Here is a 14,561-nt window from a genome sequence, read left to right on the forward strand (position 1 = left end):
TCCATGCGGGCTAATCCGCCTCTACACAACGAGTTGGGGTAACCAACTCGTCGAGTAGGTCTATAAACGTGTACATAATGCTTTAAAACTTATACCTGGGAGTCGGGGTATTATAGTATGATTACGTGTTTTATAGGATATTATGTGTAAATTATATGAGTATTTAATAATAAAAAAATCAAATTAAAATACGCGACGTAGATAAAAGATTACTTAGGATAAATAATCTTAACCTAGTTATAGTATATGATATAAAGATTTCAGAGATATAAGAACGTTCAAATCCGACTTCATATGAAGGAGTTATGCTTCTTCAAAGTTTCGTGATTAAACCACCATGACTCTGCGTCTCGTAAAAAATAAATTTTTGATAAATTACTTTTTAGCCTTAATGATCTAAACAAAATTTGTAGTAGCCATTAAACCGAGAGCGTGCATATAGAAAACGTCTAAATCTGACTATATTAGAGGAAGTTGTTATTTCTCTAAGATTCGACACAATAGTATTCAACCCAAAAATCGAATTTTAGATTGGTCGAATTTTGGCCAATGTAATCTAAACAAGAGTTGAAGATCTATTTAATAGGATTCCAATGATATAAAGTCAAAATGGACACCAGATGAGAGAGTTGTGCTTTTTATATGGGTTTTAACAATCTAAGCATGTGTGAAAAATATCAAGTCAAAAGTAGCTGAAGGAGTCTAAACAAAAGTTGTAGATCTTGTCGATAACTTTTCGAAAATATAAAGAACATCAAAAACGGAGTTCTTATGAAGAAGTTACACAATTTTGAAAATCTAAATTGAGATAAGGAGCGCGACGCACCTGACAAGACCACGTAGCCCCACCCATCTTGTGGCACGTGTCAGGCCAGCATTTCGCCAAGTCACTTTGTCTCGACTAAGGGCTTGGCATGCCTCCATGGTGCACAATGTGCTTGAACCAAAATCGCCCTATAAATAGCAGTGCATTCCTTCTTCGATCTTCACACCATTTCAATCGACTTTGCTTTGAAATACTCGACATTTGGTCCATAATTCCTTCATTCTAGGCTGCGGTTAAGCCCTGTGACACCCTTGAGTACACATTTTAGTAGTATCCTTCGAGTAGGAGATCTCGAGTCAACATTCTGCCCGCTTCGATCTCGGTTCTCATCAATAGCCCTCTATAACCGAGATACACTTACTCTGCTTGTATGTAATTTATAATTATAATTATAAGTCGTTACTTGGAACTTATAAGTAAGATTTATCAATGATTCCAATTCGTTATACTTATAAGTAATATTTATCAATATTTCCAATTCGTTATACTTCTTGATTTACTTACAAGAGAGATATTTAGGTAGATTCAGTCATGTGTTTAAAATGGAATTTCCAAACAGTATACTTTGTATACCAAACGGACCCTACCTCCAATATGATCCTACCTAGTTATTACTTATTAGATATTAAAGTAGACTTTTCGGATTATTGAGGAATCTAAACCCTTAGGATAATAGTTCCAAGAAGTATGGAATTAGACTAAGACTTAACGTTATGTACATCTAGGTCTTTTGGAAAAGATGTAAGGCGAAGCTCTGTCCGATTCACCAATTACCAGACACTTTGTCAAGTGAGTGTAGTTTTTACCAAAATCATAATCTAAAATAAAAGTATTATTTATATGTAACATTAAATGCGTGTTTGTACTATCTCTACTATATGTTATTTGTGTAATTAAGATAATACTATTGAATTAGAAACCGTAGCGGAAATCAATTTTCCTTAGTTATAAGTCTTAACTTAGGTTTAAGAATAAGACTTATAAAGGTTGCGTAGTTCAAATTAAGCTTGACAATGAGTAGGTCTCATGACTGGGGTAGAGTGTGTGAGATCAGAGCAGAGTGTTTCTCCTCTTTCTTCGATGACCAGAAATCGTGGGTCCAGATCAAACAATTGGCAAGTATGTCTAGGTCATCCACAAGAGCAGATGTCAACACTTGACTATTCTAGTCGGTCTAGTGAATTGCGTTGCTAGCATGGACTTAGAACCCATCGACATAGATGGCATAGGATATCATATTTATCAAATATCTAAACATGGGTTGCCTTATATGACTTACACTGGCTAAGGATACCATAGCTGTGTAGTCAAACAGTTTCTCATACGATTCATCAGGCTAGATGATTCCTCCAGATAACCGTTGCTTTAGGATCTGTGAGGATTGGTTCGATTGTGTAGTTGTTCTTAGGTTAGATTTTATTTTATATGATAAAATTGTTTGCAGGAATGATATTAATTATGATTATCATGAAACTATTATGGGCTTGAAAACTCTGTGCCTCACACCAGGTTTGCCAAACCTGACCCATTAATTTTTATGCATCACAGGTAATAGAACCAAGGTTGTTGTTGTCTAGTTAGGATGCCGAGTGGAATAAAGATAAGTGCCTATAATAAGTAGTCTTAGGACCTTTTTATAATTTACACTATAATGTATTTTTGATGATGAACGAATGACATCCTCAAGGTTTTACTAAAACAACTTTTGTTATCTTAAAAATGTTTTATTTAACTGGGAATTTCCACATCTCACTTTATAAAGCGTAAAGAAAATGTTTTAATTGGTTTTGAAAAAAATAGGTTATGTCACATTTGGTATCAAACCATTAGTTTAAGAGAAATAGGAATTTAGGAAAATTATAGATTTAAACTTATAAGCTAAGTATGATCGTTGAGGTGTGTGATAAATTACTTTAGGATAGATACCTTAATTGTATTAGACACTACCACTAGTATATTATAGGAAGATGCCTTAATTGCTGAATATGTGCTAATTGTTTGTGTGTGTGTGTGTCTATATATATATATATATATATATATATCATTTTCCTAAAACTTCTTGCCTTTACGACTATAGAACGACATGACGATCACTAGGAGCAGAAGAGTCTTCAAAAACGAAGGAGGTCCAGCACCCCAAAATGTCAAAAAAGCTATCGTTCAAATCCCGATGAATGAAGCTCGAGCAATGATGCAAGAATTTCTTGATCAGCAGTGAGGTGAGTTTAGGGAGCTCTTAGCTCAAGAACTAGCTAATGCTAGAGGATGAGCGTCAGTGATTAATGAGCCGGTAGTTGTTGAACAATCCAACAACGGACCAATTCCTTGTCATCCAGAGACGGTTAAGGAAGGAAATGATGACTTGGAAAGTTATCAAGGACCACTTCCTCTTGCAGAGGAATTGCAAATCCGAAGGAATCATGAGCCAAGGGGTATTTGCAAGTACAAGGATTTTTCGACTTGCAAGCCATCATCCTTCAATGGAAAATAGGATCCAATTAGAGTCATGGATTAGATATCAGAGATGGAGTCAACTTTTATAACATGCAATTACGCGGGGAAGCTGCAAACCACCTATGTTATGAGGCAGTTCAAGGGCACGTCGCTTCATTGGTGGAACACGTTAGGGAAGATTCTAAGCCCCAATAGGCCACTATAGCTGACATGGGATGAATTCTTGACCCATTTCAAGAGGAAGTTCTATTCAACTGAGAAGATGCTGGAAGCGGAGAATCAATTCTTGGCTTTGACAAAGGGAAGCATGTCAGTAGACGAGTACACCAATGCTTTCACTAATAAAATAGAGTTCGACCTGCGACTTGTTTCAAATATATTGACCAAGATTAATTGGTATGCAAAGGGATTTCCATGAGAGTACATTGAACCAATGAAGCAGGAACCTACTTTTTAGGCAGACGTGTGGGCTACAACATCTGTGGAAGGTATGATGAAGAAGAGCGTTGCTGAAAAGACCGAGGTCAGTGAAAAGAGGAAGGCTGAGAAAAGCAACACCAATAGTGCAAAGAAGAAGAATAAGTTCTCAAAGTCAAGCAACAAATCTGGAAGCAACCAGGATGGGAAGTGGTGCGACTAGTGCAAGAAGAAGCATTTCAACGATTTTTTCGTCTGCTTCAAGTGCAAGAAGCCCGGGCATATTTCTACAAATTGCCCAGTCAAAGGAAAAGTTTGTTTCTATTGTGGAGAGGAGGGGTACATGAAGGCATAGTGCCCAAAGGTTGAGAAACCTGCCCCAAGAATCATACCACCGAAGCCCAAGGGTTGAATCTATCAGATGACCTTCAATGAAGCAAAGGAAAAGACCAATGTTGCTTTAGGTACATTCTTAGTTAATCAAATTCCTATAAAGATATTATTCAATTTTGGAGAGAATCATTCATTTATATCGCATGAATTTGGTAGGAAACTTAGATTATCACCACTTAGTCTAAGTACGCCTTTCTTAGTAGAAGTAGATGGTAGGAATGTATCTGCTAGCAATAGTTTAAAGGCAGTAAGTGTTGGGTTTTGAGCATACTAACACTCCTATGGTGTACATGGAACCCTAGAAACCTTAGATCTATGATGCAAATTTGATTTCCAAGGTTTACAACCTAACTAGCATGTTATGGGGTACTTGTAATATAAAACTTTAAGTAGAATAACATACCTTTCTTTTGTGGTTGATTGCTTGGAGTTTTAGAGCCTAGCACAAATAGTGTAGATGCCTCAAGTGGTGTCACAAATCACCCAAAACAACTTGGAAATACTTAAGAGAATATGACGCTTGCTAAAATCGGCCCACCCTTGTTTTTCACACAGACTAATGCCAATTCTAGAACCAAGGACCTCTTTATATATTATGGAGGATTAGGGTTAAACCCTAATACACATGACTCTTCATTTACCTAGGATCCATGGGTTAAAAGCTCAATGGACTATACATGGACTTCCATATACTCTTAGCCCATCCTAAATAAATCTTAGCCCAATCCATATATATGTAAGAGTCTATATTTAATTAGCCTCTTTTGATCATAAAATTAATTCCAAAATTAATTCTTGATCAACACTAATTAAATAATATGATTTCATATTAATATATTATAACTTATAATATATTAATAGATCATAAACATCTTATTCTCAAAAGTATATCCATACAAATTGTTAGGTGAAGTGCAACCCAAATGGACCATGCTGGGTCGGGTCAAGTTCATACCAGAATTAGTTACGGACTTAGACACCTTATCCAACAATCTCCCACTTAGATAAGTCTGATAACTATAGTTGCAAGTATAACTTCAGGAACCAACCAACAATCGTAGCTCTTTTAAAACTCTGTTGAACTATGAAGCGCCATTTTAGATAAGTGATCATATAATCCTCTGTTCTCAAGATACCAGCCGGACAATTACATGGAACAATGTTGTACTTATTGTCCAATAGTTTTTTCTCGCTCTCTGATTTGTTTGACATAGAACTAAATTGAACACGTCTATTAGGTTCTGACCGGGCCCGACACATAAGTCAAAACCAAATCATCGAGGGGCCCAAATATCGCTTCTATTGCTAGAAGGAACAGATATATTTTGACTCATATGCTTGTACTAACTACTAGTAGAATTATGCACAAAAGCACGTTTTATGACATCAAGTTACTGATGTGTTTTCGTACAATCAATGGATAATCAACTCATAGTCAACAACTCACATCTCTAGGTTTGAAGATATATATGATATTACCGTCTCACGATCACTCGAGATAAATTCCATGAAGTGATACAAGTGAGCGTGGGTTTAATCCAATACTCAGACCTTATTAGTACTCATAAATGTTGTAGCAACCATTGCAATGTCTAATGCACCATAGACAAATCTTACAAGCCAAATTCATGACAGTCTTAATTCAATACCTACTTCCAATGTATGACCGTCTGTGGACAGTTTTGAATAAAATAATTATTCTGGAAGTCAAAACATGCAAAATTGAAACGATAGTAAATGATTAACATAAGATAGTAACACCTCACTTATAAATAAACAACAACTTTTATATAATCATCAAATGTCAATTACATTTACAAGTTTCAGAAATAGCTATCTAATTATTATAACTAATACTGTCTCTCAGCTCGATGCTCCTCGCATGCTGCAAATGCCTAACCCTAGTGAGTCCCTTCATGAGGGGATCTGCAGGGTTCTCTTCTGATGATACCCTATTCGCCACGAGGAGTCCTTCTTCTATCTTGTGTCTTATGAAGTGATATTTTCTGTCAATGTGTCTGGATCTGCCATGATCTCTTGGTTCGTTGGCTTAGGCAACCGCACTATTGATGTCACATAAAATTTCTATAGGCTCCTGTGTAGCTGGTACAACTCCAAGGTCTCCAATGAAGTTCTTCATCCATATCGCCTCCTTTGCCGCTTCGCTTGCTGCTATGTACTCCGATTCACAAGTAGAATCCACTACTGTCTCTTGCTTGGAACTTTTCAAAGTAATTGCTCTGCCATTTAGGGTAAATACCCAACCTGACTGAGAGCAGAAATTATCTCCATCAGTCTGAAAGCTAGCATCACTATACCCTGCTACTCTCAAGTCATCACTCCCACCGAGGGTAAGAACCGAGTCCTTAGTCCTCCGTAGGTACTTGAGAATATACTTTACCACAGTCCAGTGAGCCTTTCCAGGTTTTCCTAGGTATCTACTGACCATGCTCAAAGCAAAGGCCACATCAGGACGAGTACACGTCATAGCATACATGATCGAGCCAACAGCGGAAGCATATGGTAATCGACTCAACTCAGCTATCTCAGCCTCTGTACTCGGACTCTAAGTTTTACTCAGTCTGGCATTATGTTTGATCGGTAAGTCTCTTTTCTTGGAATTCTCCATGTTGAACCTTTTCAACACCTTATCCAAGTAGGTACTCTGACTAAGTCCAATTTGTCTTTAACTCATGTCTCTCAGTATTCTTATCCCTAGGATATAGGCAGCTTCTCCAAAGTCCTTCATAGCGAAACAGTTCCCAAGCCAGGACTTAACCTCCTGCAAAGTTGGATGTCATTTCCTATGAGTAGTATGTTATCCACATACAGTACCAAAAAGATAACTATACTCCCACTAGCCCTAACATATACATATGACTCATCCTCTGTCCTCGAAAAGCCAAACTCTTTGAGTTGCTCATCGAAGCAAAGATTCCATCTGCGAGATGCTTGTTTCAATCGATAAATGAATTTCTCAAGCTTACACACTCTATTAGGGTACTTTGCATCGACAAAACCCTATGGCTGATTCATGTAAACAAACTCAGCCAACTTTCCATTAAGGAAAGAGGTTTTGACATCGATTTGCCATATTTCATAATTATGAAATGCAGCTATGGCTAGAAGAACCCTAATAGACTTCATCTTCACTACTGGTGAGAAGATCTCATCATAGTCAACTCCCGGAGTTTAAGTAAAGCCTTTCACCACCAGTCGCGCTTTGTAAGTGTGCACCTTCCCATCCATGATGGTCTTCTTCATGAAGATCCATTTGCACTCAACTGTCTTACGACCTGGTACATTGTCAACCAAGTTCCAAACTTGATTGTCATACATTGACTAAATCTCCCTGTCCATAGCCTCCTTCCATTTAGCAGACTTGGGGCCTACCATGGCTTCCTTGTAATTATTAGGTTTATCCAAATCTATCAGTGTACTGTCACTGATAAATGTATCACCTTCAGTAGTGATGTGATAACCATAATAAAAATCAGGTGTGCTCCTAACTCTAGCGGAACGCCTCGGAGGTACGGACTCATCTATCGGCTCAACAGGAGTTTCCTCCTCAGGTTGGTCACTAATGTTTGAGGTTCCTTCACCGCTTAACTCTTGAAGCTCTTCAAGGTCAATTTGTCTCCCACTGTCTCCTTGTCTTATAAATTCTCTCTTACGAAAGACTCCTCTCCTTGCCACAAAGACCACATTCTCACTAAGTCTGTAGAAGAGGTAACCAAAGGATTTATGTGGGTAGCCGATGAAAATACACCTCTCGCTTCGAGGTTCGAGCTTGTCGTGAGACTCGTGCTTTATGAAAGCCTCGCAACCCCAAATCTTGATGTGGTCTAGATTTGGATATTTCCCAGTCCACATCTCGTGAGGTGTTTTGGAAACCTTTTTGGTAGGGACTAGATTAAGGATATGGGTGGCAGTCTCTAAGGCATACCCCCAGAATGAGATTTGTAACAAAGCTCGACTCATCATGGAACGAACCATGTCTAACAAAGTTCGATTGCGCCTCTCAGCCACACCATTCAGTTATGGTGTCCTAGGAGATGTCAATTGTGAGACAATCCTACATTCCTTAAGATAGTCAAGGAACTTAATACTAAGATATTCTCCTCCTCGTTCGGATCGGAGCATCTTGATGTTCCTGCCCAGTTAATTCTCCACTTCCTACTTAAACTCTTTGAATTTTTCAAAGGTTTCTGACTTGTGTTTGATTAAGTAGATATATCCACATCTAGTATAATCATCAGTAAAAGTCACATAATAGTGATTAGCTTCCCTTGTGGTAGTTTTGAAGGGTCCACACACATCTGTGTGTATGAGGTCCAATAAATCTTCACCCCTCTCACAAGAACCAAGTAAACAAGACTCGCAACTATCATATGATTTTAGGTCAAATGATTCCAAAACTCCAGCCTTTTGGAGTTGGCCTGTGCGCTTCTTGTTGACATGTCCAAGATGATAATGCCACAAGGATGCTTTATCCAAGGTAATCGAAGAATCAATATGAAATACATTATTTCCTAAGTTGTCTACAATCGACACAGTTTCATATACACCATCACAAGGTAATGCTTTAAAATAAAACACATCATTATAAAAAGCATCAATAGCACCAATTTTATTATCAAATGAAAATGTGAATCCTTGCTTGTACAAACTATGAAAGGAAATGATATTTATCGCCATTTCGAACGAGTAACAACATTTATTCAAATCTAAAGTTAACCCATTATTAAGCAATAAAGAATAAACCCCAATCTTGGTCACAAGTGATGCTTTCCTATTGCCCATGATTAAGTTTATCTTCCCGTGCTCCACTTCTTCACTACTTCTTAGGCCCTACAAATCAGTACAAATGTGAATACCACAACCTGTATCAAGCACCCAAGAGTTAGTATGCAATGGTTTTTTAGACAATATGGTATAAATACCTGTATGGTTGGGTTTGACTGTCCCATCCTTTACATCCTATAAGTACTTAGGGCAACTTCGCTTCCATTACCCCTTTTCGTGGCAGAAGAAGCATTGTGCTTCCTTTAGGTTTGAAGAAAGAGGAATAGGACCTTTCTTGGTCCCATTTGAAGAGGAGCCATCAAGGGACTTTCCCATGGTACCCTTCAAAGGGGTCTTCCTCTTTCTCCCCTTTCCCTGCCCAATTGCCAAAACAGGGGCTGTTGTAGGAGTAGGAGTAGAAGTAACAACCGATTTAATTTTAACGCCAATTTTAGCGGTCCTTAAAAGTCCATGAAGTTTGCTATCTGTAACTTCATCCTTGTTCATATGATATGTCATACAAAACTGATCATAACTTTGAGGTAAGGAATAGAGAATGATATCAATCGCCATGTCCTCAGAGAAGTCTACATTAAGATTTAGCATCCGGTCCACGAACCTTTTCATTTTCTACAAGTGACCGGTGATGGGTTCACCATCCTTCATCCTAACTGTTATCATGTAGGAGATGATTTCATACCTCTCTTGACGCGCGTTATGATGGTACCTTTCCATCAGATCCAGGTGCATCTCATAGGGGTAGAAATCTTCATAGGATTTCTAGAGTTCGGGAGTTATAGTAGCCAACATAATACATGACACTTTAGTAGCATCCCTTTCATGTGCAGCATACTCCGCAATCTCCTCAGGAGTAGCAGTGGACTCATTGATAACCTTAAGCTCCTTGTCAAAGATATATTCCTTATCCTCGTAGCGGGTAATCATTCTGATGTTCCTAATCCATTCATTGAAATTAGAACCATCAAAAGTGACTTTCCCACACAAGTTCATGAGGGAAAAGGAGCCTGTAGGGTTTAATCCAGCAACAGTGTTGGAAGACATCTGAAAGAAAGGAAAGACACATTTTAATTAGATAAAGATTCCTTAATAAGTCACCCAAATGAAATATTAAGGCTAGGACCTTACAAACTATTTCATAACTTGGAAGAGGGATGTCGTAATCCAAGCTATAAAATATTTGAAGGTAGGTAAATAAAGATTTACCAATTTCCACCATTATAAACAAAACAAATTATTAAGTTCTAATTGGATTTGAAACTCCAAGATCTTTTGAGACACATTAAACTTTTAATGGCATGTTAATCTCGATTGTGCCCTCTCAAGTTTGTGACTGGGATGCCGAAGATCACAAACAAGGTGTGAATAACCATGCAAATTGAATTGGTACCCTTAATTTTATCACCCAGTTGATGTGCCGGTTAACCACACGCACTTCACCGATCTATGATAAAACTTAAGTCACCCTTTGCCACACTTACTAATCCTTGTTAGTGTCCCGGTTAAGCACACACGCTCCATTAACGACTTGGTAAGGTACAAAGTGTAATTTCATGGGTTAGCACCTATTTCACATTTTCCTAAAGTAACTAAGATTGGGAATTAATAAATGTTTAGTTTCTTTATAATTTCATTATACTTTTAATGAGGATTAAGGTGTTATCCTACCCGTTCAGCTAACGCCCCTCCACCAGTCAAGGAAACGGTGGGTGAGAGTGGACACCCATTAAACTACCATTATATAGGCAGTAACCTTATACCCCCCTTATAGACCGGCTTCGTGGATGAGGCCTACTAACGGTAAGACTGGCTTATTCTTTTATATATATATATATATATATATATATATATATATATATATATATATATATAATGATTAAACTTTTAATATTATAGAAGTAAAAGGGTTGAACTTTAAACTTTTAAAATTCTAAGGTTCAATTTGGAATTTAAAGTATTAATGTGTGAGACTTTACAAATTCCAAACTTGAGGGCAAGTTTTGAAACTATTCAAGACTTTTCAACTTCATAACTTATGAGTTAATGGTTTATTTAAATGTGTGACTTTTCATTTTATGTAACCTATGTGTTTTAATATGGACTTTAAAAGAGTGACTTTTGGTAATCCATAACTTGAGGACAAATTATGGATTCCATTAAAATACATAATTGATCAATAATTAATATATCAAACAATTCAGTAAATAATTCCTATGATCTAACAATAACTCATAAGAACATGAACATTTATATCAAAATTTCAAGAATCATATATAAAACATGGAATTTTGATATTAGCCATTCTAAATGGATTAGCATAACCATTACACCATCTAAAACAAGTTTTAAAACACCAAAACTGTTTAGTGTAATGTTTGTAGTCCATTTCCAGCAGCAAAACTCGAAAAACTGCATTCAGGGGTTCCTACTCGTTGAGTGCAAGAACCTACTCGACGAATAGGATGAATTATCACATGGACTCGTTGAGTCCCCGCATGGACTCTGTGATTTGATGCAACAAATATCAAATTTTTGAGCTTTTTCAACAAGTTTGGATCATGTATCAAGAAAACAAACCTGGCTCTGATACCACTGTTTGGTTTTGAGCATACTAACACTCCTATGGTGTACATGCAACCCTAGAAACCTTGGATATATGTTTTCTCTAAAATACATGCAAAATTGATTTCCAAGGTTTACAACCTAACTAGCATGTTGTGGGGTACTTGTAATATAAAACTTTAAGTATAATAACATACATTTTTTTGTGGTTGATTGCTTGGAGTTTTAGAGCCTAGCACCAATAGTGTGGATGCCTCAAGTGGTGTCACAAATCACCCAAAACAACTTGGAAATACTTGAAAGAATATGACGCTTGCTAAAATCGGCCCACCCTTGTTTTTCACACACACTAATGCCAATTCTAGAACCAAGGACCTCTTTATATATTATGGAGGATTAGGGTTAAACCCTAATACCCATGACTCTTCATTTACCTAGGATCCATGGGTTAAAAGCTCAATGGACTATACATGGACTTCCATATACTCTTAGCCCATCCTAAATAAATCTTAGCCCAATCCATATATATGTAAGAGTCTATATTTAATTAGCCTTTTTTTATCATAAAATTAATTCCAAAATTAATTCTTGATCAACACTAATTAAATAATATGATTTCATATTAATATATTATAACTTATAATATATTAATAGATCATAAACATCTTATTCTCAAAAGTATATCCATACAAATTGTTAGGTGAAGTGCAACCCAAATGGACCATGCTGGGTCGGGTCAAGTTCATACCAGAATTAGTTACGGACTTAGACACCTTATCCAACAATCTCCCACTTAGATAAGTCTGATAACTATAGTTGCAAGTATAACTTCAGGAACCAACCAACAATCGTAGCTCTTTTAAAACTCTGTTGAACTATGAAGCGCCATTTTAGATAAGTGATCATATAATCCTCTGTTCTCAAGATACCAGCCGGACAAATACATGGAACAATGTTGTACTTATTGTCCAATAGTTGTTTCTCGCTCTCTGATTTGTTTGACATAGAACTAAATTGAACACGTCTATTAGGTTCTGACCGGGCCCGACACATAAGTCAAAACCAAATCATCGAGGGGCCCAAATATCGCTTCTATTGCTAGAAGGAACAGATATATTTCGACTCATATGCTTGTACTAACTACTAGTAGAATTATGCACAAAAGCACGTTTTATGACATCAAGTTACTGATGTGTTTTCGTACAATCAATGGATAATCAACTCATAGTCAACAACTCACATCTCTAGGTTTGAAGATATATATGATATTACCATCTCACGATCACTCGAGATAAATTCCATGAAGTGATACAAGTGAGCGTGGGTTTAATCCAATACTCAGACCTTATTAGTACTCATAAATGTTGTAGCAACCATTGCAATGTCTAATGCACCATAGACAAATCTTACAAGCCAAATTCATGACAGTCTTAATTCAATACCTACTTCCAATGTATGACCGTCTGTGGACAGTTTTGAATAAAATAATTATTCTGGAAGTCAAAACATGCAAAATTGAAACGATAGTAAATGATTAACATAAGATAGTAACACATCAATTATAAATAAACAACAACTTTTATTTAATCATCAAATGTCAATTACATTTACAAGTTTCAGAAATAGCTATCTAATTATTATAACTAATATTGTCTCTTAGCCCGATGCTCCTCGCATGCTGCAAATGTCTAACCGTAGTGAGTCCCTTCATGAGGGGATCTGCAGGGTTCTCTTCTAATGATACCAGATTTGCCACGAGGAGTCCTTCTTCTATCTTGTGTCTTATGAAGTGATATTTTCTGTCAATGTGTCTGGATCTGCCATGATCTCTTGGTTCCTTGGCTAAGGCAACCGCACTATTGATGTCACATAAAATTTCTATAGGCTCCTGTGTAGCTGGTACAACTCCAAGGTCTCCAATGAAGTTCTTCAGCCATATCTCCTCCTTTGCCGCTTCGCTTGCTGCTATGTACTCCGATTCACAAGTAGAATCCACTACTGTCTCTTGCTTGGAACTTTTCGAAGTAATTGCTCTGCCATTTAGGGTAAATACCCAGCCTGACTGAGAGCAGAAATTATCTCTATCAGTCTGATAGCTAGCATCACTATACCCTGCTACTCTCAAGTCATCACTCCCACCGAGGGTATGAACTGAGTCCTTAGTCCTCCGTAGGTACTTGAGAATATACTTTACCACAGTCCAGTGAGCCTTTCCAGGTTTTTCTAGGTATCTGTTGACCATGATCAAAGCAAAGGCAACATCAGGACGAGTACAAGTCATAGCATACATGATCGAGCCAACAACGGAAGCATATGGTAATCGACTCATCTCAGCTATCTCAGCCTCTGTACTCGGACTCTAAGTCTTACTCAGTCTGGCATTATGTTTGATCGGTAAGTCTCTTTTCTTGGAATTCTCCATGTTGAACCTTTTCAACACCTTATCTAAGTAGGTACTCTGACTAAGTCCAATTAGTCTTTAACTCATGTCTCTCAGTATTCTTATCCCTAGGATATAGGCAGCTTCTCCAAGGTCCTTCATAGCGAAACAGTTCCCAAGCCAGGACTTAACCTCCTGCAAAGTTGGGATGTCATTTCCTATGAGTAGTATGTTATCCACATACAGTACCAAAAACATAACTATACTCCCACTAGCCCTAACATATACATATGACTCATCCTCTGTCCTCAAAAAGCCAAACTCTTTGACTTGCTCATCGAAGCAAAGATTCCATCTGCGAGATGCTTGTTTCAATCGATAAATGAATTTCTCAAGCTTACACACTCTATTAGGGTACTTTGCATCGACAAAACCCTATGGCTGATTCATGTAAACATACTCAGCCAACTTTCCATTAAGGAAAGAGGTTTTGGCATCGATTTTCCATATTTCATAATTATGAAATGCAGTTATGGCTAGAAGAACCCTAATAGACTTCATCTTCACTACTGGTGAGAAGATCTCATCATAGTCAACTCTCGGAGTTTAAGTAAAGCCTTTCACCACCAGTCGCACTTTGTAAGTGTGCATAAAGCGTCTCCCTCTAAAGGAGTTTGAGCACTTCTCGGAGATGATTTCCATGATCTTGATTGTTCTTGGAGTAAA

The sequence above is a fragment of the Lactuca sativa genome, chromosome 6, assembly GCF_002870075.4.
Source record: "Lactuca sativa cultivar Salinas chromosome 6, Lsat_Salinas_v11, whole genome shotgun sequence".
NCBI classification, from domain to species: domain Eukaryota; kingdom Viridiplantae; phylum Streptophyta; class Magnoliopsida; order Asterales; family Asteraceae; genus Lactuca; species Lactuca sativa.